Source organism: Melanerpes formicivorus, unplaced genomic scaffold, assembly GCF_026170545.1.
Source record: "Melanerpes formicivorus ecotype bairdi unplaced genomic scaffold, bMelFor1.0.p_v2 SCAF_10, whole genome shotgun sequence".
In the NCBI taxonomy this organism is placed as follows: Eukaryota; Metazoa; Chordata; class Aves; order Piciformes; family Picidae; genus Melanerpes; species Melanerpes formicivorus.
In genome coordinates, this window is record NW_027142362.1 from 128901 (window position 1) to 150427 (window position 21527).

The 21527-nt window shown below is 56.7% G+C and overlaps 2 long non-coding RNA genes across 3 annotated transcripts; both read right to left on the reverse strand.

Annotated features, from left to right (window-relative positions):
* Positions 1-1058: 1058 nt before the first annotated feature.
* On the reverse strand, positions 1059-10564 carry LOC137443563 (uncharacterized). Its single transcript, XR_010987932.1, has 8 exons — positions 10501-10564; positions 8289-8367; positions 6386-6547; positions 6214-6292; positions 4704-5208; positions 3986-4159; positions 3582-3741; positions 1059-2122 (listed from the first exon to the last, which is right to left on the reverse strand). It is a non-coding gene; the product is annotated as an uncharacterized lncRNA (long non-coding RNA).
* An 847-nt stretch (positions 10565-11411) lies between these two features.
* Positions 11412-20846, reverse strand: LOC137443564 (uncharacterized). 2 transcript variants are annotated; one of them, XR_010987934.1, is made up of 8 exons: positions 20786-20846; positions 18642-18720; positions 16739-16900; positions 16567-16645; positions 15057-15561; positions 14339-14512; positions 13935-14094; positions 11412-12475 (listed from the first exon to the last, which is right to left on the reverse strand). It is a non-coding gene; the product is annotated as an uncharacterized lncRNA (long non-coding RNA). The 2 variants fall into 2 exon arrangements; XR_010987933.1 differs by lacking the exon at positions 20786-20846 and adding an exon at positions 19960-20114.
* Positions 20847-21527: the final 681 nt, after the last annotated feature.

Sequence of the window (21527 nt, forward strand, 5' to 3'; positions counted from 1 at the left end):
CACGCTGGCGGGGGCGGCGCCACGCTGGCGGGGGCGGCGCCACGCTGGCGGGGGCGGCGCCACGCTGGCGGGGGCGGCGCCACGCTGGCGGGGGCGGCGCCACGCTGGCGGGGGCGGCGCCACGCTGGCGGGGGCGGCGCCACGCTGGCGGGGGCGGCGCCACGCTGGCGGGGGCGGCGCCACGCTGGCGGGGGCGGCGCCACGCTGGCGGGGGCGGCGCCACGCTGGCGGGGGCGGCGCCACGCTGGCGGGGGCGGCGCCACGCTGGCGGGGGCGGCGCCACGCTGGCGGGGGCGGCGCCACGCTGGCGGGGGCGGCGCCACGCTGGCGGGGGCGGCGCCACGCTGGCGGGGGCGGCGCCACGCTGGCGGGGGCGGCGCCACGCTGGCGGGGGCGGCGCCACGCTGGCGGGGGCGGCGCCACGCTGGCGGGGGCGGCGCCACGCTGGCGGGGGCGGCGCCACGCTGGCGGGGGCGGCGCCACGCTGGCGGGGGCGGCGCCACGCTGGCGGGGGCGGCGCCACGCTGGCGGGGGCGGCGCCACGCTGGCGGGGGCGGCGCCACGCTGGCGGGGGCGGCGCCACGCTGGCGGGGGCGGCGCCACGCTGGCGGGGGCGGCGCCACGCTGGCGGGGGCGGCGCCTGCGTTGTCACCTCACGCTCAGCTTTCCATGGTTTTTATTCCCCTCCAAGACAACACGTTGAGTTCTGAGCAGCTGAGGAGCCCTGGGGAACACCTGTACAGAAATGTTCCTCCAAGAGCTGTCAGAAAAACGTTCGTTCCGCCAGCACTGCCGGCCGTTACACACCGGGTGGCAGCATTGAGCTCCCACGGGGCGGCACACGCCGCGGCACGGCTGCACTGCCGGCCGTTACACACCGGGTGGCAGCATTGAGCTCCCACGGGGCGGCACACGCCGCGGCACGGCTGCACTGCCGGCCGTTACACACCGGGTGGCAGCACTGAGCACCTCCCTGGGCGTGGGCAGCAGCCGGGCCCCCACGTGGGTTTTATTTTCCAATGCTAAAAGCCTTTTAGAAGCAGAGAGGGCAGACAGGGGTCGTTTCCAAAGCTTTCTTACGCACCAGTCACTCCAAGCCCTCCCTCTCCAGCTGCAAACCAGAGGTTTGCCTCCGCCTCGCCTCACCCCAGTACTTACACTTTTACAGATAGTGTGGTCCCCTCGGAGAATTTTCAGCACTTTAGGGGGGGGCCCCCAGCCCTCGCTCACCTGCTCCTCTGCTGCAGCAGCCCCCTGCCCCACGTGGCAGAACCAGCCCACCCACAATCCCCCCACTCCCTTTGATTCACCCCCAAAAAGGCACAAAATAAAGCAAACTGCCCAGCCAGCACCTCCTGCCTTTCACAGCAAGGACTGAACATTGCAGCTTTGGCCAAGACTATCAGCCCAAAGGAAGGCCTGGCCCCTGAGGAGCTAAATGCAAGTGAACTATCTGACACCACCACAGTCCTGTGAATGTTGCAAAGCAGTAGTGCATGCAGTATAATAATTCGAAAGTTAAGGGCTGCTCAAGCTTTACACAAAGTATCCTATTCAGTTTTGGGTTCCACTTAACACAAAGTAAAAGTGTAAAAGGTCAGAGGGAAAGCCAACTCTACCTCTGAACTACAGCAAGAAATACTGGAATCAAGGGGCCCTTTCTTCTGCTACTAATACATGAAGAGAACATGAAAACTGATGGGCTAAACCAACAGGGCAAGATTAGAATAACTAGTAGAGAGAACGGAAGATACAAAGCTTCAACTGCATCTGTTTAGCAACGACTCCTACCAGATAACTTCCATGCCATAACTTTGCTGAATTCAAACAAGCCAGCTGGTGAAGCGTCTCGCTTACAGGCGGCCGACGAGGAGACGTGCAGAAGGCAGAGGCGAGGGAACAAGTCCTGAGCTTTGCTGCAGGCTGTCCTGCGGCTCCCCCTACCGACTCTTTCCCGTACACCACCGCAGAAGGAGTTGGGTGAATTTTGTCTCAAACCCATTAAACCCTTTGGTGGTTTCAGCTTCCCGAGGATGTGTCGGCACAAGTCCTTGTCGGGGCACCGCAAACAGGGAGAGACAAAGCTCCGAGATCCAGGAAGAGGATGGCTGAGCAGACACTCCTAAAGAGAGAAACTTCATCAGCTGAACCTCACACTTCTCCCAGCTTTGCAACAGCAAAGAACTTTGTGAACAACACAGTGGTGCTCCTAAGGAGGTCACCAGCTTGCAAGTTACAGGAGAAATAAAAACCTTTTTATTACAGAAGCACTGGCAAAAATTTACGGACAGGAACAGCAGACGAGGAAATTCTGCGATTGAACTAACGATAGACATCGGGCCTAGGATCTGGCTACCCTGACAAAGGATGCCAACAGGACAGAGTGAGGCCTCAGCAGCACCCCCAAAAAGCCCCACAGAGAGCCACAGGCCCTGGCCCGTGCCCCACCTACGGGCCGGCCCTCCTGGCAGCAGCGCAACACCACCTCTTCAGGAGCCCAGGGACTGACCTCAGCCCCCTAAGGGCCAGGCAAGGTTGGTTCCTGTCAGCTGCCTAAAGCAGCCTCCCCAGCCCTGCTTACAGGGACCTTGGGCTGCTGCTGGGGACAGAAGGGGGATGGAGGGCTCCACAACTCGTCACACAGGCCCCGAGTACAAGGCTGTTAAGCTGACAGGGTGCCAAGGGAACAGGCTGCCATGAAGGCACAGACCCAGGCCCTGAACTACAGGGTGGTCACCTTGCCGCAGCAACACGACCCAGCGGCTCCGCTGCGTCCGACGAATAAAAGGAGGAAGTTCCGCAGGAACAGAAGGGAAAACCTTTTCACTGTGTGTGCCAGAGCCCGGGAGCAGGCTGCCCAGAGAGTTAGTGGAGTCTCTGGAGACATTCAAAACCTGCCCCAGGTGATCCTGCACTGGCACAGGGGTTGGACCGGATGCTATTTTGGGGTCCCTTCCAACCCCTAACACTCAGTGATTCTGTGATTAGCTATGCTGGTGACAGAGTCTCACTGAGTGCTCTTTAAAATGTTTTTCTTTTCTTTCAGCCTAGGAGTTTCATATTTAAATAGACCTTCTGCTCTGTCTTCCCCCTTCCTTCTTCCATCTTGCGTCTAAACACTAGGAGAGCTTGATCAGGTGTATCCTGGGCGTCCCAACGTAACACATCTCAACTGCATACATGGATTTTGTAATCTTTTGCCCCATTGCTCGCACAGGGTGGATTAAGTTCATTACTTATAGCTCGTCAGGACAGCTGTTGAAGTGTCCTGTGCAATGCAGGAGGAGTTGAATCCCATAGGAAACCACATTACTGTGCTTTGTCAGCCTGGTTATGGTCAGAAACCTCCTTCATTTTTTTTTCTCTTAAACAGATATATCACATGAGTCCCCAGAATTAATTTGCCTCTTCTCATAATTATTTCTTTAAAACTGTCTTAGAAGTGTCTCTGTCCTTCCCTCTCTCTAGATACTGGCCTCCTGAGCCCACGGCAGACTTGCACAGAGCTACTGCGAGCACCACTCTGCACGGCCTCTGGGGGGCTTTCAAGCACAGGCACCCCAGGAGAATCCAAACCTAACCTTGCAGCTGGCCTTAGAGCTCCTCTTTGGAAAACTGTCGCTGCCAGGACCCACAAACCAACGTCCTCGGTCGGCAAACCGGATGTAAGGGCTGAAAAGTGTCAACGGAAACCGTAATCGGATGGCTCAGGAAGATCCTGCCGGTCTGAACACACCGGACCTGGAATGCACAAAGAAACTCTGTTAACAACTGTCTGTGCGTCTGCTCATAGCTTGAGGAGTAACAGAGCAGAACCAATTCCCAAAAGGTTTTCACTGCGTTCCCAGGGCAAGTAGAGGCTTGCTCTGGCTGTAGTTAATACCTAGAAATTCCTATCAAAATCTTTGCAGCACAACAAGAAAAAAACCAAACCAACCAAACCACAAACTGCTTTATATTATTAAGTAGGAACTCGAAAGCTTACAGGAACTGTGGGGATTTTTTTATGACAAATTATTCCTTTTCTTTTTTTCAGTGAGCAATTGGGTTTCCAACAGCTCCACATTCTGACACCAAAGCACCCCGCTCCGTGTCAGGGCTTGTGGCTGAGGCCGAATACAAATCTGCAACTGGTCCTCAGGCAAAGCAGTTAAGCTCCCTGAAAAAAAAGGAAAGAAAGCAAGAGTGAGTCAACCATAAAAACAAGACCTAACCAAACCCCCAAAGCCATTTTGTCAGGAAGTCGCCTCCACTATCACCCGCCACATGCTGAAATTCCCTTCCCCTGGGGCTCCTGCTTGGCCCACAGCTGGGGAACATAAAGCAAGGCACAGCCCTGTGGGTACCTGCTGCCCTGGAGCCACCAAAACCGGAGCACCCAGTCACTACCAATCCCACGGCAGACCCAAGATACAACAGGGACTCCATAGAGACTCCAAAACCTCACTGAGAACCCCCCAACTCCTTCAGGACCCCCACAGATTCTCCAACTTAGATGCCCACAAAACCCCTTTGGTTGCACCCAAACCCCCCATCTGAAACACCCAGCTCCACTTTAGGTACCCCCAGATGCTTCCAATGTCCCCAGACCCGCTGGTGGACCAGCCCAGAACCCCCTGACACTATCCCAGACCCTTTCAGGGGGCTCCACACCCCTACTAGATGCCCACAAAACCCCTTCACACGCCAAAAGAAACCTTTACCTGCCTCCAAACCCCATTAGGGGGCCACTTAGCAGCGGGTGGCAGCAACCAAGTCTGTTGCTCTCACCAATTAAACCCTTTGGTGCTCTCAGCTCTCTGACCCTGTGTCAGTGCAAGTCCTTGTCGGCCGGCACCTTCGTGCTGATCCAGGCGGAGAGAGAACTGCCAGGAACACAGCTTCGCCGCTCCGCTTGCGGCACGCCTGCTGCCGAGGGCAGCCTCGTCCGCAGCCTGCCCGAGAGGAACACGGCCCCCGGGGCCGGGGGACACACAAAAGCCTTCCACAAAGGAAACAAGGGAAGTCTCTTGGCCACTCTTCACGTGCCGAGTGCGATTGTCATGTGGAACACACCGCGGCATCTGGAACGAGTTTAAGTCCAGGTCTATGGCAGCACAGAGGTTCCTGGAATATCCCGGTACATCGATCCACAGGAGGTTGTCTTTCGGTCCCCAGTCTGATGCTTTGCAGCACAGCCATCACACCATTTCTCTCGAGTGCTTTGAACTGACAATTCATGCAGGAGAATAAAACCAAACAGGAGTAAGCAGCTTGGAAAAGAACTTTGATCATCACCGGGCCCAACAAGAGGACACAGTCTCAGGCTGCACCAGGGGAGGTTTAGGCTAGAGGTTAGGAAGAGGTTCTGCACAGAGAGAGTGATGGCCCATTGGAATGGGCTGCCCAGGGAGGTGCTGGAGTCACCATCTTTGGAGGTGTTCAGGAGGAGACTGGATAGGGTGCTTGGTTGCATGGTTTAGTTAATTAGGTGGTGTTGGATGATAGGTTGGACACGATGATCTTGAAGGTCTCTTCCTACTCGGTCTGGTCTATTCTATTCTATTCTATTCCATTCCATTCCAACACCATCTAATCAACTAAACCATGGCACTGAGTGCCTCATCCAGTCTCTTTCTAAACACTTCCAGTGATGGTGACTCCCTGGGCACCACCTCCCTGAGCAGCACGTTCCAAAGGCCAATCTCTCTTTCAACCTGCTCTATTCTATTCTATGAAGACCTTCTTCCTAACATCCAGCCTAAACCTCCCCTGGCACAGCTTGAGACTGTGTCCTCTTGCTCTGGTGCTGCTTGCCTGGGAGAAGGGACCAACCCCCACCTGGCTACAACCAGAACTGAGGGGACTGCAATCTTTGCAGCTTCAGCTTTCCTTCTCTGCTACTTCTTTTTTCAGATGGATTTTTTTTCAAAGGGACTGCTGGACAGCAGAACAGGATGGATGGCTGGGCCCCAAGAGCGGTGGGGAACAGAGTTAAACCCAGCCGGTGGACGGCCGGGCACGAGTGGTGTTCCCCAGGACACCCCTTGTGAGAGAGTGAGTCCAGAGAAGGGCCACAAAGCTGGTGAGGGGTCTGGATAACAAGCCTTACGAGGAGTGGCTGAAGGAACTGGGACTGTTTAATCTGCAGAAGAGGAAGCTGAGGGAATTAAGGTATGGTCTGGCTTCAGCTCTCAACTAGTTCCACGTTGAGCAAGGACAGCTTGTACTCACAGAAGGCACTGGCTGCTTGGGTTCAAGGTTCCTGCAGAGCTCAGGCTATCTCTCTTCATTAGTGAGGTCGTCCTGTCACCTAGGCAGAGAGAAGAAAATGCAGCTATGAAATTAGACCACTGGAATCGTGAGACTCGTTCTGTGTGCGACTCCAGGAGAATCCAAACCTAACCTTGGAGCTGCCCTGAAGAGCTCCTCTTTGGAAAAGTCTCGCTGCCGGGCCCCACAAACCCCACACCCTCTGTCAGCAAACCGGATGTACGAGCTGAAGAGTGTCGACAGAAACTGTACGTGGACAGCTCAGGAAGGTCCTGCCAGTCCCAGCACACCAGACCTGGAATGATCAAAGAAAGTCCGTTAACAGCTGTCTGTGTGTCTGCTCATAGCTTGAGGAGAACCCCCCAACTCCTTCAGGACCCCCCCAGATTCCCCAACTTAGATGCCCACAAAACCCCTTTGGAGGCACCCAAACCCCCCATCTGATACGCTCAGCTCCGTTTTAGGTACCCCCAGACGCTTCTAATGTCCCCAGACCCGCTGGTAGACCAGCCCAGAACCCCCTGACACTATCCCAGACCCTTTCAGGGGGCTCCACACCCCTTCTAGATGCGCACAAAACCCCTTCACACGCCAAAAGAAACCTTTACCTGCCTCCAAACCCCATTTGGGGGCCACTCAGACCCCTTAGCAGCGGGTGGCAGCAACCAAGTCTGTGGCTCTCACCAATTAAACCTGGATGTTAGGAAGAAGGTCTTCATAGAATAGAATAGAGCAGGTTGAAAGAGAGATTGGCCTTTGGAATGTGCTGCCCAGGGAGGTGGTGGAGTCACCATCACTGGAAGTGTTTAGAAAGAGACTGGATGAGGCACTCAGTGCCGTGGTTTAGTTGATTAGATGGTGTTGGAATGGAATGGACCGGACCAGGTTGGAAGAGACCTTCAAGATCATCGTGTCCAACCTATCATCCAACACCACCTAATCAACTAAACCATGCAACCAAGCACCCTATCCAGTCTCCTCCTGAACACCTCCAAAGATGGTGACTCCACCACCTCCCTGGGCAGCCCACTCCAATGGGCAATCACTCTCTCTGTGCAGAACCTCTTCCTAACCTCTAGCCTAAACCTCCCCTGCCACAGCTTGAGACTGTGTCCTCTTGTTCTGCTGCTGCTTGCCTGGAAGAAGAGACCAACCCCCACCTGGCTACAACCTCCCTTCAGGGAGTTGCAGAGAGCAAGAAGGTCTCCCCTGAGCCTCCTCTTCTCCAGGCTAAGCAACCCCAGCTCCCTCAGCCGCTCCTCACAGGCCTGTGCTCCAAACCCCTCCCCAGCTTTGTTGCCCTTCTCCGGACTCCTTCCAGCAACTCAACGTCTTGCTTAAACGGAGGGGCCCAGAACTGGACACGGGACTCAAGGTGTGCCCTAACCAGTGCCAAGTGCAGGGGCAGAATGACCTCCCTGCTCCTGCTGGCCACACTGTTCCCGATATTGGCCAGGTTGCCAGTGGCCTTCTTGGCCACCCGTGCACGCTGCTGGTCACGACCAGAAGACAGGGATCAGAAGAGTCTTTGGCCAAGCTGTAAACCTCTTCCTAACATTCAGCCTAAACCTCCCCTGGCACAGCTTGAGACTGTGTCCTCTTGCTCTGGTGCTGCTTGCCTGGGAGAAGAGACCAACCCCCACCTGGCTACAACCAGAACTGAGGGGACTGCAATCTTTGCAGCTTCAGCTTTCCTTCTCTGCTACTTCTTTTTTCAGATGGATTGTTTTTCAAAGGGACTGCTGGACAGCAGAACAGGATGGATGGCTGGGCCCCAAGAGCAGTGGGGAACGGAGTTAAACCCAGCCGGTGGACGGCCGGGCACGAGTGGTGTTCCCCAGGACACCCCTTGTGAGAGAGTGAGTCCAGAGAAGGGCCACAAAGATGGTGAGGGGTCTGGATAACAAGTCTTATGAGGAGTGGCTGAAGGAACTGGGACTGTTTAATCTGCAGAAGAGGAAGCTGAGGGAATTATGGCGTGGTCTGGCTTCAGCGCTCAACTAGTTCCACGTTGAGCAAGGACAGCTTGTACTCACAGAAGGCACTGGCTGCTTGGGTTCAAGGTTCCTGCAGAGCTCAGGCTATCTCTCTTCATTAGTGAGGTCGTCCTGTCACCTAGGCAGAGAGAAGAAAATGCAGCTATGAAATTAGACCACTGGAATCGTGAGACTCGTTCTGTGTGAGACTCCAGGAGAATCCAAACCTAACCTTGGAGCTGCCCTGAAGAGCTCCTCATAGCTTGAGGAGTACCAGAGCAGGAACAATTCCCAAAAGGTTTTCACTGCATTCCTAGGGCACTTGAAGGATTGCCCTGGCTGTAGTTAATACCTAGAAATTCCCCTCAAAATCTTTGCAGCACAGCAAGGAAATTGAGGGATGGGAAGGCAATATGTACTTACACGTTAGGCAAGAATTGGCTTTGCAAACTAATCTCTCTAACTGTTGGATATGCACTGAACTTCCTCGAGGCCAAATGAGGACCCCTTTATTTGGGGAAGCCTCAATGAATTGGACTTGGGGGGCATCAGACTGGGTGACTACATCTGAGAGTACCTTCCACAATTGTCAGCATGGGAAAGATAGCTCAGAAAGCCTGGGTCCAAAGTTTGCCTTAAGAAAATATAGTATAGGAATATACTGTTGGCTGTGAGAAAGGGGGGAATTGACGAACAGAAAAGTCTCATTAACAGAACCACAGAGTTGATAAGAATTTTCCGCTTGTTAGCTGAAATGCTGGGACGCAGGGAGGGGGAGAGGGGCTGGCAGACAGCGTTTGGATAGAGAAGGAATAACAGGATTTGTCAGTGATTCACTTCTGTTAGTCTTGGACAAGATGCTCTTTTGTATAAGATAAAGGACACCTGCATGATATGTGTACTTCTGCTCTTTTAGATAGATAAGCTTTGTATAGATAGGCAGCATCTGGACCTCTGTCATTATAGACAGATAACTTTTTGTATAAAAGTTTGCCCAAACCTCTCTGAAGACACACAGCTCTTTTGAAATGATCCTACCTGTGTCAGGCGCCAGAATAGAAGCACGATACAAGAGACTTACTGAGTCTCTTGTGTGTCTTTCTCTAAGTCATTATCAACGCTGTTTGCAGCACAAACCCAAACCCAAACCCAAACCCACCCCGAGACACCCCCAGCTCCCACGAGAGCCTGCAGAGACCTCCCAAAGGGTCCGTCGGAGGTGCCCAGCTGCCTCTCCACGACCCTTGATCCTTTCAGATGGCCCCACCAGAACTTTACATATCCCCAGACCCTTTTAGGTGTCCCCAGACCTCCTCCGTCACCCCCAAAAGCCCTGCCGATGGCCCCAGACCACCTTCAGACGCCGGAAGGAACACACCTGGGAGTCCCGGGCCGGCAGCGACACCGGGACCGGACCCGCTGCGGCGCAGGCGCCGTATCCATAGCGACCACCGGGACGCTGCCCCCCTGGCGCGAGCAGAGCCGGGCTAGGGCGCAGGCGCCGTATCCATAGGGACCACAGGGACGCTGCCCCCCTGGCGCGAGCAGAGCCGGGCTAGGGCGCAGGCGCTGGACCCATAGCGACGCTCGACTCAAGCTCTCCGCTCTTCCCCTAAGAATTTTCGAGCATTCAGCGCAGTTAGGCTGCAGAAATTAGCTCCCCCGGGGCGGCACACGCCGCGGCACGGCAGCACTGCCGGCCATTACATACAGGGTGGCAGCATTGAGCTCCCACGGGGCGGCACACGCCGCGGCACGGCTGCACTGCCGGCCATTACACACCGGGTGGCAGCATTGAGCTCCCCCGGGGCGGCACACGCCGCGGCACGGCTGCACTGCCGGCCATTACACACCGGGTGGCAGCATTGAGCTCCCACGGGGCGGCACACGCCGCGGCACGGCTGCACTGCCGGCCATTACACACAGGGTTGAGCACTGAGCTCCCCCGGGGCGGCACACGCCGCGGCACGGCTGCACTGCCGGCCATTACACACAGGGGTGAGCACTGAGCTCCCCCGGGGCGGCACACGCCGCGGCACGGCTGCACTGCCGGCCATTACACACCGGGTGGCAGCATTGAGCTCCCACGGGGCCTCTGGGCACGGTTGAGGCAGCAGCCGCCATCCCCGCAGAGCCCCACCGGCCAAGCCCGGACACGCCCCCCCCCCCAAAAGCCCCGCGCTGCCCCGCCGGTGGCCACCCCCCCAAGCCCCGCGCAGCTCCAGCGGCTGCTATAGAGAAACCCCACAAAGCAGCAGAGACTGGCACTGACCTGGGACACAGCAGAAGAGCTCCAACCTCTACCAGCCACGACCCTGCACTGAGCCATTTTAAAGCATCTGGCGCCATGTTGTTGAGGGCGGTGCCATGCTGGGGGGTGGGGTTCAGGCTTGGGGGGGCGGCGCCACGCTGGCGGGGGCGGCGCCACGCTGGCGGGGGCGGTGCCACGCTGGCGGGGGCGGCGCCACGCTGGCGGGGGCGGCGCCACGCTGGCGGGGGCGGCGCCACGCTGGCGGGGGCGGCGCCACGCTGGCGGGGGCGGCGCCACGCTGGCGGGGGCGGCGCCACGCTGGCGGGGGCGGCGCCACGCTGGCGGGGGCGGCGCCACGCTGGCGGGGGCGGCGCCACGCTGGCGGGGGCGGCGCCACGCTGGCGGGGGCGGCGCCACGCTGGCGGGGGCGGCGCCACGCTGGCGGGGGCGGCGCCACGCTGGCGGGGGCGGCGCCACGCTGGCGGGGGCGGCGCCACGCTGGCGGGGGCGGCGCCTGCGTTGTCACCTCACGCTCAGCTTTCCATGGTTTTTATTCCCCTCCAAGACAACACGTTGAGTTCTGAGCAGCTGAGGAGCCCTGGGGAACACCTGTACAGAAATGTTCCTCCAAGAGCTGTCAGAAAAACGTTCGTTCCGCCAGCACTGCCGGCCGTTACACACCGGGTGGCAGCATTGAGCTCCCACGGGGCGGCACACGCCGCGGCACGGCTGCACTGCCGGCCGTTACACACCGGGTGGCAGCATTGAGCTCCCACGGGGCGGCACACGCCGCGGCACGGCTGCACTGCCGGCCGTTACACACCGGGTGGCAGCACTGAGCACCTCCCTGGGCGTGGGCAGCAGCCGGGCCCCCACGTGGGTTTTATTTTCCAATGCTAAAAGCCTTTTAGAAGCAGAGAGGGCAGACAGGGGTCGTTTCCAAAGCTTTCTTACGCACCAGTCACTCCAAGCCCTCCCTCTCCAGCTGCAAACCAGAGGTTTGCCTCCGCCTCGCCTCACCCCAGTACTTACACTTTTACAGATAGTGTGGTCCCCTCGGAGAATTTTCAGCACTTTAGGGGGGGGCCCCCAGCCCTCGCTCACCTGCTCCTCTGCTGCAGCAGCCCCCTGCCCCACGTGGCAGAACCAGCCCACCCACAATCCCCCCACTCCCTTTGATTCACCCCCAAAAAGGCACAAAATAAAGCAAACTGCCCAGCCAGCACCTCCTGCCTTTCACAGCAAGGACTGAACATTGCAGCTTTGGCCAAGACTATCAGCCCAAAGGAAGGCCTGGCCCCTGAGGAGCTAAATGCAAGTGAACTATCTGACACCACCACAGTCCTGTGAATGTTGCAAAGCAGTAGTGCATGCAGTATAATAATTCAAAAGTTAAGGGCTGCTCAAGCTTTACACAAAGTATCCTATTCAGTTTTGGGTTCCACTTAACACAAAGTAAAAGTGTAAAAGGTCAGAGGGAAAGCCAACTCTACCTCTGAACTACAGCAAGAAATACTGGAATCAAGGGGCCCTTTCTTCTGCTACTAATACATGAAGAGAACATGAAAACTGATGGGCTAAACCAACAGGGCAAGATTAGAATAACTAGTAGAGAGAACGGAAGATACAAAGCTTCAACTGCATCTGTTTAGCAACGACTCCTACCAGGTAACTTCCATGCCATAACTTTGCTGAATTCAAACAAGCCAGCTGGTGAAGCGTCTCGCTTACAGGCGGCCGACGAGGAGACGTGCAGAAGGCAGAGGCGAGGGAACAAGTCCTGAGCTTTGCTGCAGGCTGTCCTGCGGCTTCCCCTACCGACTCTTTCCCGTACACCACCGCAGAAGGAGTTGGGTGAATTTTGTCTCAAACCCATTAAACCCTTTGGTGGTTTCAGCTTCCCGAGGATGTGTCGGCACAAGTCCTTGTCGGGGCACCGCAAACAGGGAGAGACAAAGCTCCGAGATCCAGGAAGAGGACGGCTGAGCAGACACTCCTAAAGAGAGAAACTTCATCAGCTGAACCTCACACTTCTCCCAGCTTTGCAACAGCAAAGAACTTTGTGAACAACACAGTGGTGCTCCTAAGGAGGTCACCAGCTTGCAAGTTACAGGAGAAATAAAAACCTTTTTATTACAGAAGCACTGGCAAAAATTTACGGACAGGAACAGCAGACGAGGAAATTCTGCGATTGAGCTAACGATAGACATCGGGCCTAGGATCTGGCTACCCTGACAAAGGATGCCAACAGGACAGAGTGAGGCCTCAGCAGCACCCCCAAAAAGCCCCACAGAGAGCCACAGGCTCTGGCCCGTGCCCCACCTACGGGCCGGCCCTCCTGGCAGCAGCGCAACACCACCTCTTCAGGAGCCCAGGGACTGACCTCAGCCCCCTAAGGGCCAGGCAAGGTTGGTTCCTGTTAGCTGCCTAAAGCAGCCTCCCCAGCCCTGCTTACAGGGACCTTGGGCTGCTGCTGGGGACAGAAGGGGGATGGAGGGCTCCACAACTCGTCACACAGGCCCCGAGTACAGGGCTGTTAAGCTGACAGGGTGCCAAGGGAACAGGCTGCCATGAAGGCACAGACCCAGGCCCTGAACTACAGGGTGGTCACCTTGCCGCAGCAACACGACCCAGCGGCTCTGCTGCGTCCGACGAATAAAAGGAGGAAGTTCCGCAGGAACAGAAGGGAAAACCTTTTCACTGTGTGTGCCAGAGCCCGGGAGCAGGCTGCCCAGAGAGTTAGTGGAGTCTCTGGAGACATTCAAAACCTGCCCCAGGTGATCCTGCACTGGCACAGGGGTTGGACCGGATGCTATTTTGGGGTCCCTTCCAACCCCTAACACTCAGTGATTCTGTGATTAGCTATGCTGGTGACAGAGTCTCACTGAGTGCTCTTTAAAATGTTTTTCTTTTCTTTCAGCCTAGGAGTTTCATATTTAAATAGACCTTCTGCTCTGTCTTCCCCCTTCCTTCTTCCATCTTGCGTCTAAACACTAGGAGAGCTTGATCAGGTGTATCCTGGGCGTCCCAACGTAACACATCTCAACTGCATACATGGATTTTGTAATCTTTTGCCCCATTGCTCGCACAGGGTGGATTAAGTTCATTACTTATAGCTCGTCAGGACAGCTGTTGAAGTGTCCTGTGCAATGCAGGAGGAGTTGAATCCCATAGGAAACCACATTACTGTGCTTTGTCAGCCTGGTTATGGTCAGAAACCTCCTTCATTTTTTTTTCTCTTAAACAGATATATCACATGAGTCCCCAGAATTAATTTGCCTCTTCTCATAATTATTTCTTTAAAACTGTCTTAGAAGTGTCTCTGTCCTTCCCTCTCTCTAGATACTGGCCTCCTGAGCCCACGGCAGACTTGCACAGAGCTACTGCGAGCACCACTCTGCACGGCCTCTGGGGGGCTTTCAAGCACAGGCACCCCAGGAGAATCCAAACCTAACCTTGCAGCTGGCCTTAGAGCTCCTCTTTGGAAAACTGTCGCTGCCAGGGCCCACAAACCAACGTCCTCGGTCGGCAAACCGGATGTAAGGGCTGAAAAGTGTCAACGGAAACCGTAATCGGATGGCCCAGGAAGATCCTGCCGGTCTGAACACACCGGACCTGGAATGCACAAAGAAACTCTGTTAACAACTGTCTGTGCGTCTGCTCATAGCTTGAGGAGTAACAGAGCAGAACCAATTCCCAAAAGGTTTTCACTGCGTTCCCAGGGCAAGTAGAGGCTTGCTCTGGCTGTAGTTAATACCTAGAAATTCCTATCAAAATCTTTGCAGCACAACAAGAAAAAAACCAAACCAACCAAACCACAAACTGCTTTATATTATTAAGTAGGAACTCGAAAGCTTACAGGAACTGTGGGGATTTTTTTATGACAAATTATTCCTTTTCTTTTTTTCAGTGAGCAATTGGGTTTCCAACAGCTCCACAATCTGACACCAAAGCACCCCGCTCCGTGTCAGGGCTTGTGGCTGAGGCCGAATACAAATCTGCAACTGGTCCTCAGGCAAAGCAGTTAAGCTCCCTGAAAAAAAAGGAAAGAAAGCAAGAGTGAGTCAACCATAAAAACAAGACCTAACCAAACCCCCAAAGCCATTTTGTCAGGAAGTCGCCTCCACTATCACCCGCCACATGCTGAAATTCCCTTCCCCTGGGGCTCCTGCTTGGCCCACAGCTGGGGAACATAAAGCAAGGCACAGCCCTGTGGGTACCTGCTGCCCTGGAGCCACCAAAACCGGAGCACCCAGTCACTACCAATCCCACGGCAGACCCAAGATACAACAGGGACTCCATAGAGACTCCAAAACCTCACTGAGAACCCCCCAACTCCTTCAGGACCCCCACAGATTCTCCAACTTAGATGCCCACAAAACCCCTTTGGTTGCACCCAAACCCCCCATCTGAAACACCCAGCTCCACTTTAGGTACCCCCAGATGCTTCCAATGTCCCCAGACCCGCTGGTGGACCAGCCCAGAACCCCCTGACACTATCCCAGACCCTTTCAGGGGGCTCCACACCCCTACTAGATGCCCACAAAACCCCTTCACACGCCAAAAGAAACCTTTACCTGCCTCCAAACCCCATTAGGGGGCCACTTAGCAGCGGGTGGCAGCAACCAAGTCTGTTGCTCTCACCAATTAAACCCTTTGGTGCTCTCAGCTCTCTGACCCTGTGTCAGTGCAAGTCCTTGTCGGCCGGCACCTTCGTGCTGATCCAGGCGGAGAGAGAACTGCCAGGAACACAGCTTCGCCGCTCCGCTTGCGGCACGCCTGCTGCCGAGGGCAGCCTCGTCCGCAGCCTGCCCGAGAGGAACACGGCCCCCGGGGCCGGGGGACACACAAAAGCCTTCCACAAAGGAAACAAGGGAAGTCTCTTGGCCACTCTTCACGTGCCGAGTGCAATTGTCATGTGGAACACACCGCGGCATCTGGAACGAGTTTAAGTCCAGGTCTATGGCAGCACAGAGGTTCCTGGAATATCCCGGTACATCGATCCACAGGAGGTTGTCTTTCGGTCCCCAGTCTGATGCTTTGCAGCACAGCCATCACACCATTTCTCTCGAGTGCTTTGAACTGACAATTCATGCAGGAGAATAAAACCAAACAGGAGTAAGCAGCTTGGAAAAGAACTTTGATCATCACCGGGCCCAACAAGAGGACACAGTCTCAGGCTGCACCAGGGGAGGTTTAGGCTAGAGGTTAGGAAGAGGTTCTGCACAGAGAGAGTGATGGCCCATTGGAATGGGCTGCCCAGGGAGGTGCTGGAGTCACCATCTTTGGAGGTGTTCAGGAGGAGACTGGATAGGGTGCTTGGTTGCATGGTTTAGTTAATTAGGTGGTGTTGGATGATAGGTTGGACACGATGATCTTGAAGGTCTCTTCCTACTCGGTCTGGTCTATTCTATTCTATTCTATTCCATTCCATTCCAACACCATCTAATCAACTAAACCATGGCACTGAGTGCCTCATCCAGTCTCTTTCTAAACACTTCCAGTGATGGTGACTCCCTGGGCACCACCTCCCTGAGCAGCACGTTCCAAAGGCCAATCTCTCTTTCAACCTGCTCTATTCTATTCTATGAAGACCTTCTTCCTAACATCCAGCCTAAACCTCCCCTGGCACAGCTTGAGACTGTGTCCTCTTGCTCTGGTGCTGCTTGCCTGGGAGAAGGGACCAACCCCCACCTGGCTACAACCAGAACTGAGGGGACTGCAATCTTTGCAGCTTCAGCTTTCCTTCTCTGCTACTTCTTTTTTCAGATGGATTTTTTTTCAAAGGGACTGCTGGACAGCAGAACAGGATGGATGGCTGGGCCCCAAGAGCGGTGGGGAACAGAGTTAAACCCAGCCGGTGGACGGCCGGGCACGAGTGGTGTTCCCCAGGACACCCCTTGTGAGAGAGTGAGTCCAGAGAAGGGCCACAAAGCTGGTGAGGGGTCTGGATAACAAGCCTTACGAGGAGTGGCTGAAGGAACTGGGACTGTTTAATCTGCAGAAGAGGAAGCTGAGGGAATTAAGGTATGGTCTGGCTTCAGCTCTCAACTAGTTCCACGTTGAGCAAGGACAGCTTGTACTCACAGAAGGCACTGGCTGCTTGGGTTCAAGGTTCCTGCAGAGCTCAGGCTATCTCTCTTCATTAGTGAGGTCGTCCTGTCACCTAGGCAGAGAGAAGAAAATGCAGCTATGAAATTAGACCACTGGAATCGTGAGACTCGTTCTGTGTGCGACTCCAGGAGAATCCAAACCTAACCTTGGAGCTGCCCTGAAGAGCTCCTCTTTGGAAAAGTCTCGCTGCCGGGCCCCACAAACCCCACACCCTCTGTCAGCAAACCGGATGTACGAGCTGAAGAGTGTCGACAGAAACTGTACGTGGACAGCTCAGGAAGGTCCTGCCAGTCCCAGCACACCAGACCTGGAATGATCAAAGAAAGTCCGTTAACAGCTGTCTGTGTGTCTGCTCATAGCTTGAGGAGAACCCCCCAACTCCTTCAGGACCCCCCCAGATTCCCCAACTTAGATGCCCACAAAACCCCTTTGGAGGCACCCAAACCCCCCATCTGATACGCTCAGCTCCGTTTTAGGTACCCCCAGACGCTTCTAATGTCCCCAGACCCGCTGGTAGACCAGCCCAGAACCCCCTGACACTATCCCAGACCCTTTCAGGGGGCTCCACACCCCTTCTAGATGCCCACAAAACCCCTTCACACGCCAAAAGAAACCTTTACCTGCCTCCAAACCCCATTTGGGGGCCACTCAGACCCCTTAGCAGCGGGTGGCAGCAACCAAGTCTGTGGCTCTCACCAATTAAACCTGGATGTTAGGAAGAAGGTCTTCATAGAATAGAATAGAGCAGGGTGAAAGAGAGATTGGCCTTTGGAATGTGCTGCCCAGGGAGGTGGTGGAGTCACCATCACTGGAAGTGTTTAGAAAGAGACTGGATGAGGCACTCAGTGCCGTGGTTTAGTTGATTAGATGGTGTTGGAATGGAATGGACCGGACCAGGTTGGAAGAGACCTTCAAGATCATCGTGTCCAACCTATCATCCAACACCACCTAATCAACTAAACCATGCAACCAAGCACCCTATCCAGTCTCCTCCTGAACACCTCCAAAGATGGTGACTCCACCACCTCCCTGGGCAGCCCACTCCAATGGGCAATCACTCTCTCTGTGCAGAACCTCTTCCTAACCTCTAGCCTAAACCTCCCCTGCCACAGCTTGAGACTGTGTCCTCTTGTTCTGCTGCTGCTTGCCTGGAAGAAGAGACCAACCCCCACCTGGCTACAACCTCCCTTCAGGGAGTTGCAGAGAGCAAGAAGGTCTCCCCTGAGCCTCCTCTTCTCCAGGCTAAGCAACCCCAGCTCCCTCAGCCGCTCCTCACAGGCCTGTGCTCCAAACCCCTCCCCAGCTTTGTTGCCCTTCTCCGGACTCCTTCCAGCAACTCAACGTCTTGCTTAAACGGAGGGGCCCAGAACTGGACACGGGACTCAAGGTGTGCCCTAACCAGTGCCAAGTGCAGGGGCAGAATGACCTCCCTGCTCCTGCTGGCCACACTGTTCCCGATATTGGCCAGGTTGCCAGTGGCCTTCTTGGCCACCCGTGCACGCTGCTGGTCACGACCAGAAGACAGGGATCAGAAGAGTCTTTGGCCAAGCTGTAAACCTCTTCCTAACATTCAGCCTAAACCTCCCCTGGCACAGCTTGAGACTGTGTCCTCTTGCTCTGGTGCTGCTTGCCTGGGAGAAGAGACCAACCCCCACCTGGCTACAACCAGAACTGAGGGGACTGCAATCTTTGCAGCTTCAGCTTTCCTTCTCTGCTACTTCTTTTTTCAGATGGATTGTTTTTCAAAGGGACTGCTGGACAGCAGAACAGGATGGATGGCTGGGCCCCAAGAGCAGTGGGGAACGGAGTTAAACCCAGCCGGTGGACGGCCGGGCACGAGTGGTGTTCCCCAGGACACCCCTTGTGAGAGAGTGAGTCCAGAGAAGGGCCACAAAGATGGTGAGGGGTCTGGATAACAAGTCTTATGAGGAGTGGCTGAAGGAACTGGGACTGTTTAATCTGCAGAAGAGGAAGCTGAGGGAATTATGGCGTGGTCTGGCTTCAGCGCTCAACTAGTTCCACGTTGAGCAAGGACAGCTTGTACTCACAGAAGGCACTGGCTGCTTGGGTTCAAGGTTCCTGCAGAGCTCAGGCTATCTCTCTTCATTAGTGAGGTCGTCCTGTCACCTAGGCAGAGAGAAGAAAATGCAGCTATGAAATTAGACCACTGGAATCGTGAGACTCGTTCTGTGTGAGACTCCAGGAGAATCCAAACCTAACCTTGGAGCTGCCCTGAAGAGCTCCTCATAGCTTGAGGAGTACCAGAGCAGGAACAATTCCCAAAAGGTTTTCACTGCATTCCTAGGGCACTTGAAGGATTGCCCTGGCTGTAGTTAATACCTAGAAATTCCCCTCAAAATCTTTGCAGCACAGCAAGGAAATTGAGGGATGGGAAGGCAATATGTACTTACACGTTAGGCAAGAATTGGCTTTGCAAACTAATCTCTCTAACTGTTGGATATGCACTGAACTTCCTCGAGGCCAAATGAGGACCCCTTTATTTGGGGAAGCCTCAATGAATTGGACTTGGGGGGCATCAGACTGGGTGACTACATCTGAGAGTACCTTCCACAATTGTCAGCATGGGAAAGATAGCTCAGAAAGCCTGGGTCCAAAGTTTGCCTTAAGAAAATATAGTATAGGAATATACTGTTGGCTGTGAGAAAGGGGGGAATTGACGAACAGAAAAGTCTCATTAACAGAACCACAGAGTTGATAAGAATTTTCCGCTTGTTAGCTGAAATGCTGGGACGCAGGGAGGGGGAGAGGGGCTGGCAGACAGCGTTTGGATAGAGAAGGAATAACAGGATTTGTCAGTGATTCACTTCTGTTAGTCTTGGACAAGATGCTCTTTTGTATAAGATAAAGGACACCTGCATGATATGTGTACTTCTGCTCTTTTAGATAGATAAGCTTTGTATAGATAGGCAGCATCTGGACCTCTGTCATTATAGACAGATAACTTTTTGTATAAAAGTTTGCCCAAACCTCTCTGAAGACACACAGCTCTTTTGAAATGATCCTACCTGTGTCAGGCGCCAGAATAGAAGCACGATACAAGAGACTTACTGAGTCTCTTGTGTGTCTTTCTCTAAGTCATTATCAACGCTGTTTGCAGCACAAACCCAAACCCAAACCCAAACCCACCCCGAGACACCCCCAGCTCCCACGGGAGCCTGCAGAGACCTCCCAAAGGGTCCGTCGGAGGTGCCCAGCTGCCTCTCCACGACCCTTGATCCTTTCAGATGGCCCCACCAGAACTTTACATATCCCCAGACCCTTTTAGGTGTCCCCAGACCTCCTCCGTCACCCCCAAAAGCCCTGCCGATGGCCCCAGACCACCTTCAGACGCCGGAAGGAACACACCTGGGAGTCCCGGGCCGGCAGCGACACCGGGACCGGACCCGCTGCGGCGCAGGCGCCGTATCCATAGCGACCACCGGGACGCTGCCCCCCTGGCGCGAGCAGAGCCGGGCTAGGGCGCAGGCGCTGGACCCATAATGACGCTCGACTCAAGCTCTCCGCTCTTCCCCTAAGAATTTTCGAGCATTCAGCGCAGTTAGGCTGCAGAAATTAGCTCCCCCGGGGCGGCACACGCCGCGGCACGGCAGCACTGCCGGCCATTACATACAGGGTGGCAGCATTGAGCTCCCACGGGGCGGCACACGCCGCGGCACGGCTGCACTGCCGGCCATTACACACCGGGTGGCAGCATTGAGCTCCCCCGGGGCGGCACACGCCGCGGCACGGCTGCACTGCCGGCCATTACACACAGGGTGGCAGCATTGAGCTCCCACGGGGCGGCACACGCCGCGGCACGGCTGCACTGCCGGCCATTACACACAGGGTTGAGCACTGAGCTCCCCCGGGGCGGCACACGCCGCGGCACGGCTGCACTGCCGGCCATTACACACAGGGGTGAGCACTGAGCTCCCCCGGGGCGGCACACGCCGCGGCACGGCTGCACTGCCGGCCATTACACACCGGGTGGCAGCATTGAGCTCCCACGGGGCCTCTGGGCACGGTTGAGGCAGCAGCCGCCATCCCCGCAGAGCCCCACCGGCCAAGCCCGGACACGCCCCCCCCCCCAAAAGCCCCGCGCTGCCCCGCCGGTGGCCACCCCCCCAAGCCCCGCGCAGCTCCAGCGGCTGCTATAGAGAAACCCCACAAAGCAGCAGAGACTGGCACTGACCTGGGACACAGCAGAAGAGCTCCAACCTCTACCAGCCACGACCCTGCACTGAGCCATTTTAAAGCATCTGGCGCCATGTTGTTGAGGGCGGTGCCATGCTGGGGGGTGGGGTTCAGGCTTGGGGGGGGCGGTGACACGCTGGGGGGGGCGGTGCCACGCGGGAGGGGGGCGGCGCCACGCGGGGGGGCGGCGCCACGCTGGCGGGGGCGGCGCCACGCTGGCGGGGGCGGCGCCACGCTGGCGGGGGCGGCGCCACGCTGGCGGGGGCGGCGCCACGCTGGCGGGGGCGGCGCCACGCTGGCGGGGGCGGCGCCACGCTGGCGGGGGCGGCGCCACGCTGGCGGGGGCGGCGCCACGCTGGCGGGGGCGGCGCCACGCTGGCGGGGGCGGCGCCACGCTGGCGGGGGCGGCGCCACGCTGGCGGGGGCGGCGCCACGCTGGCGGGGGCGGCGCCACGCTGGCGGGGGCGGCGCCACGCTGGCGGGGGCGGCGCCACGCTGGCGGGGGCGGCGCCACGCTGGCGGGGGCGGCGCCACGCTGGCGGGGGCGGCGCCACGCTGGCGGGGGCGGCGCCACGCTGGCGGGGGCGGCGCCACGCTGGCGGGGGCGGCGCCACGCTGGCGGGGGCGGCGCCACGCTGGCGGGGGCGGCGCCACGCTGGCGGGGGCGGCGCCACGCTGGCGGGGGCGGCGCCACGCTGGCGGGGGCGGCGCCACGCTGGCGGGGGCGGCGCCACGCTGGC